The sequence below is a fragment of the Cupressus sempervirens genome, chromosome 5 (genome assembly GCF_028749045.1).
Source record: "Cupressus sempervirens isolate cs-2001-9-10 chromosome 5, ASM2874904v1, whole genome shotgun sequence".
NCBI lineage: Eukaryota > Viridiplantae > Streptophyta > Pinopsida > Cupressales > Cupressaceae > Cupressus > Cupressus sempervirens.
Window position 1 is genome coordinate 1,048,335,931 of NC_143122.1, and position 6,980 is coordinate 1,048,342,910.

Consider the following 6,980-nt stretch of genomic DNA (forward strand, 5'->3'; position numbering starts at 1 on the left):
CGAATTGGCTTGGAAATGACTATTTTTGAGGGTCTCCTAGGTCCCCTAGACCAACTTATGACTATATTTAAACCCCCAACCCATACTATTACCATGTGGGTAACTTATTTTCACAAAATTAACACTACGGAATCACTTTAGGCTCTCTAAAGTTCCTATCAATTTGTAACTTGAACTCCATCAAGAAGATGACTCTTCCTAACACTCTCCAAGGTGGGTTAGTTGATTTCATAATGAGGATTAGGCTTAGGTTAAGTGACTTCATCCCAAAGAATCCTATTTGACATGTCATTTACACATAGACAATACCAGTATCAAATGACACACACACACACACACATTAAAACACTTTACACATCACAATGACATGTTTCTAATTAATCATGCTCTCTGACTACACTCATGCACAATCACATTATGAAATAAACATAATACAATGAGGTTTTGAATCTTCCAAAGATTCACCTTGGCTTTACCGTGTTCACATAAGATTGAACCTTGTTTTTTCCAATTATCTGCATGGTTCAACTTTCCTGCACACTCAACTTAAACATTAGTAACCCAATAAAATAATATACAAATACATACAGATAAGTACAAAATAAATCCAATGTCTCATAATTCACGTTAACATATACATTTAACTTCATCTAATCATTTTCATTCTAAATACTATAAAAAGAAACATTGCAATTTCATATTCATTTAACTTTCATCTAAGTACATATATAATTAACTTTCATTTGATTCATATTCAAAACATTGCAATATCAACATATGGGTATCAACATTTATCTTTCTTATCATACGAAATTACCGTTCTAAGTACTATCACCATTCTTATAATCATTAAACGATCAAAACATATGAAATGGATTTCAGTATATATGTCTTAAGTGAAAATCACTAATGTGCAGACTTGTTAACTAGTATCCTTTAAATCAAGTTAAACATATCGACATTCCTAGCAATATCCCTTTATCACATTATGAGGGGTTTGTGAGTAAGTTTCTAGGGTTAATTCCATCTAAAGTTATTTAATGGCTATTACACTTATAATAATCAAAGTCTACTTAGTCTCTACTAGGAATAATTATTAGTAGCAAAAATGTCCATCATAATCTAATTAACTCCTAATCACATTCATTTTATTAAATCTATAATAGGGTACTAGTGCGGGTCTTACAGTAACCACTAGCACAAACCTCAGTGAACCATAAATCACATCATAATCTCATAAACCAGTCATAAGCATAATGAAAGCAACTGACATAGAAACATAAATCCAATCACCTCAATGGTGTAGACCACTCATGGTTACAATTATGATCCATCACAACAAAAGATCAACAAGGTCGCATCCATCGGGATGACTTACAGAAGTCAAATGGTAGAGGCATTACAGCTTATATAGTAGCAAGTCCCACAAAACCACCAAGTGGTTTTACATAAACCATGTGTTAAAACCATGTGCTACCTAACCCATTGACCCCACATTTTATATTGGAAATTCAATTTGTTTCTCCAATATTAAATAATTACATAAAATATTATCACAATATTACAATACAACTCATCACGTATATCCCATGGGAATCTTTCCATGTTGCACGTCCACCTATATGCAACATTATATAATAAAATAAAATAATACAATATAACAATATTATGCAATGTATGCAACACTCATTATCTCAACAATCTCCCATTTGTATACATTGCATAGGGTCAATCCATAGCCACATAAATGAACAAGGGAACAATCCCTCCTAGCACATCCAACATCATGGATCAAAGTACACAAAGTGCTCCATCTTGGTATCCGCAACAAAAATCAAAGTATCCAACATCTCAAACATGAATGATCTCACCTGTTATTATGCCACTATCACCAGACATATATAGAAGCCATCCAAGAGAAAGCCACACAATCTATCGCATTAAAAGATCCTAAAATCTTGTACTAATTGAAATGTCAAGCACAAAAAAACTTGATCCAAACGTAATCACATATATCCGTAGTTGTCCAAAATATCCATAGTTGAAATAGCACCCACAACAAGTGTCAAACCCATCCAACTATCTATACCTCTGAAGGTATACCAAGTGAATCTCACATCATCGACATATCCAATCTGTAACCTACAATCAAAAGCCTCAAGAGCAATACCTGCCACATATATACCAAGAAGCTCCCACTACAAAACATAATGTTGAATCTATAACCAATCCACTCACAATATCTCAAAGAAGTGAATCCATGTAGTCTCAAGCACATCCACAATACATAAATTAATAACCTACAAGAACAACTCTCATAACACGTATCCAACACTCTCCCAAGTTCTCCACAACCAACAAAGGAAAGAGATAAAGGAATAACAATGTCATCTCTCACATGACATACATGAGCACAAACTAGTGATCACAATCTCTAACCAATCTCAAATACAATGTAAGAAAAAAATCCAACAATCAGGAAGATAACCAAGACCAAAGAGAAATCATGCAAATCATAACCTGTATCATGTCCTTCTATACACACCTCTAGATGTAAATTGTGCAAGTATGATCTCCTCCATAAAACCCCAACCAAGAAGCCTCAACAACACCTAAACCATACCATATAACTAATCATGGATGTAAGCCTCTCACAAGAAGATCAAACTCATAAACCATTCCTAAATCAAGGAATATGCCCAACATAAAACCATCTCCTAAACTCAACCAGCATAACAACATATGTAAATGGAGATAACCAATACTAAACCATCTCTCAAATGAACCCTCCAGAACTAATTCATGTATCATAGCACAAAATCCATATCCATGAAAGAAAACCATAAACATAATGTACCTGAGAGAAATAATGGGCTATAAGTCTCAAGTAGAAAACCACAGAGTAGATCGAGAATGGGGAATGAGAATGCTCATCAAGATATACAAGTCTCCAACCAAGACTCAACTAAGAACAATCTCCTCTCAAGTCCATATTAGGTGACTGCCCCTCGAATTTCTTGTTGAAACCATCAATTGTCCCAACAAATACTTCTCTAAACCAACAGAAATCTGCATCACCATTGTCTCTAAGTATCTATGAGCACTTGTAACCAATCAATCCATGCCAACTCCAAATGCAACATAGCAATATCATGAAGTATCCAACTTATGATCAATGTACTCAATACCAAGAAACTAAACCAAGATCAATGTTAAAGTTCCAACCATGGCCTCGGGAACATAAACATGATAACATGATCTAACCATCTCAACTAAAGAGATAACATGCTCCATATGAACATACTATAACATGTCAAAACTCTAAGTGTGTATCAAGAGTATAACATGACATAATGATGAAACCAACCTCAGACCAAGGATAACATGTCAAATGAAAGCATAAACCATACCTTTACCAAGAACCCCATTAGTCCTCAAAATGTAACCATCTCTACACACCATGAAGAAAAATCATCTCCACATACCATGAAGAACCATCTCCACACATCATGAAGATAATTAAGAACTCCATGAGTCCTCAAGATCTAACCATCTTCACACACCATGAAGATAACCAAGTGTACCATGCAAATGTCTAAGATGCTTCTACAACAATAGGATCAAAGATAAATCTCCAAAATCTACAAAAACTCAATCAATATCAATGCCAATAACTCCCACTCAACCATGGTACCAAGTCACACATGGCATCATAAAATCCATCTCCTACATGAAGTTCCTCCAGGTCTACACTCACACCAATGTATCAATACCAAGTGAAACCAAGATCTCCAAACCAAGAAGATACAAACCAAACCAGGAACTATTCCTGCATTATCACCTCATCAGTGTCATAAGCTCCCACTAAATCGTTATCAAAGCTATCCATGACGTCATGATAAAAAAATCCATCCTCTAACCATGAGAATCAACTAAGGCATCAAACCATCAAAAAACTCAAAGTGCACATCATGAGCTCCTCAAAAGAAACCAAATAACCATGATCCTCAACCAAGAAGATATACCGCTATAACCAAATCAAGAATCCAAACCAATGAACATCAAGGATGTACTAGTATATCCAACCTTGTCATGCCAAAATCTATGGCACCATGATCACATCTATGAACTGGGTATTTGACCCTCAATATGTCCAACCTGCTAGCATAAAATAGTCAACCACAATCCTTAACCATGACCGTACTTGGTAACAACATCTCATCCCTTCTACATGAAGAAAAGTTAGCAAGTCATGTGACTTAGGGAATAGACAACCCAAATTTAAGCCACCAATCTAAATATGCATCAATAATAAAAAATCGATGAACAAAGACAACTCATATCCAAGCCATTAATGCAACTTGTAAGTATAGACCACTTACAACACTGCACAACTTATAGATCCAACAAATTATCATACATATCGAAACCAAATACTGATAATCATATCATCATAAAATCAATCTAAAATATGAATTGAGTATACAATGACATCTCCAAATATACAATGTCATAAACTCACAATGTTATCATAGTCAATATTTACCATAAATTGTTCATATTAATATTTTACCAAATAAACCATGTCAAATCTGAACCAATGTGTAGAGCTCTCCAAGAGCTTTCTGTTGACTACTCGAAATCAAAAATCCAACTCCGCATGCCCAAGTTATGCCCTAAGTTGTGTTCAAAATAAATAACATCTAACTTTTGAGCTCTCAAAACTTGACAAAATGTTAAAATCATAGAACCAAACCTACACCAAGTTGTAGAGCTCTGAATTAGCTTTCCAACACCTATAAGAAGTCTGAAATCTGATATCTTGATAGAAAGTTATGGTTGTTTTACTAAGACAGTCTTTTTACCATTTTCACTATGATTTTTTACTCTTTTTTTGTGACGAAAATTCCGATGGGATTAAATTTGACGGCCATCACAGGATGAAACTAAAAAACTCTTTAATTTCCTCTTAACATGGTCAAACTAGGGCATATTATATATCAAAATTTATGGAAACATTGACCCGAATCCAATGGTGATGTCTATTTTTACCTAGGAGGTCATTTTTGCAAGCTCCCCCTAAAACCCTCATTCAAATGAAACATTCGAAAAACCCTTTTATCCAAAAATTTAACATGCCCAAAATCTACCAACATCCCATCATAACAACAAATCTAAAACCCTCAAATTTGTATAAAAATCCATATATCTTGCCATTTTCTTTTATCCTTTCATGCATTCTCATGGATTCAATTTAGGGTTACAACAACACAACCATAGCTCTAATACCACTTGTAAAAAAACTTGCAACAAAGAATATAACCATTTCCACATTACCCATAATAGATTTGAAATAAATACATAATTAAAATTCACGTGCAAGAGAAAAGACAACATACCTACAAAATATGCGACACAAGATATACCCTAGGAAACCCTCATTGAGGGAAAAACGCAGCCTCCAAAAGCATCCATCGTCATGTATTATTCAGCAAAAACACCACTGCAATACAACTATGGAAGCCTTCAAAGCCATAGCCACAACAAAGAAATTCATGTGAATAAGCATGAATCCACACATCTCATGTCATGCTTCCAATCTTCACAAATGCTCCCTTAGTTAACCTGTCAAGCCTTGTCCTGCTCGACTCTTTCCCTTTTGCCTTCTTCTTCTCACCTCTTCACTCCAACAACTACCATTTGTGGCTACTTATATAGTAGCAAGTCTTACAAAACCACCAAGTGGTATTACATAAACCATGTATTGACCTCAGATTTAATATTGGAAATTTAATTCTTTTCTCCAATATTAAATAATTACATGAAATATTATCACAATGTTAAAATACAACTCATCAAGTATATCCCATGGGAATCTTTCCATGTTACACGTTTATCTAGATGCAACATTATATAATAAAATAAAATAATACAATATAACAATATTATGCAACGTGTGCAACACTCATTATCTCAACATAGACATGGGTCCACATAAGTTAGAATGAACTGATTTTAGTACATTTTTAGTTTTACTAATACTATTTTGAAAAGTCCCCATTGTAGTCTTTTCTAGGGAAAAACATTTGCATGCTCCTTCATGGGATTGATTTAGTTTGGGCAACTTGATCCCCATTTTTTCTACTAAAGTTAGAGTGTGAAAATGAAGATGCCCTAGTCTTTTGTGCCAAATTTCATTTGATTCAGAAGTCTCATAGATTAGGGCTTGATCTGAATCACTCCAGAGTTTGCAAAGACATCCTTGTCTTATTCCTATTGTTGAAAATAATTGTTCAATTATATACTATCTTTGATGTTACACAAAATGTCAAGTCTTTACCAATCAGTGTCTGTCGAGCTCACTCGGGTGATGAGGAAAGTTTCTAGTATCTAATGAGTGTTCCAAAGATAATCAAGTTTAGAGACAGTGTTTGCCGAGTTCACTCAGGCACCAAAGGAAGTTTGCAGGAAGCAGTGTTAACTGAGTTCACTTAGGCACCAAAGAGAAGTTGGCAAGGAACCAATGTTAACCGAGTTCACTCAGTTACCAAAGGAAGTCTGAAGAAAGTCTTTTTTGAGTTAGTGTTGACTGAGTTGAGTCGGCTAACAAAGGATTTTCTTGAGTTAGCATATTTAGTTTGATGAATTTATTTGTTAAATATAGTCGACTTAAGGGATGAATATTGAATATTTGAAAGTGTATTCAAGCCAACTTGACAAGGTAAATGATCTAAGTATAGGGTCAAGTTGTGAGATTGAAAAAAGTGAAGCATGGGATTGAAAACATAAATCAAGGAAGCGAATTGGAAGGCTAGGAGAGAATCCTAAGTTGACCAAGCTACAAAGTTTTATCTGATCAAGAAGGATCAAGTATTCAAGTCAGAATAGAGATCTAAAATCAGCAATACAATTGCATCAGCAATTAGGTTGTATCATTGTTACTTTCTTATAATTGTAGCAGTGAATCCAATCTCTTAACA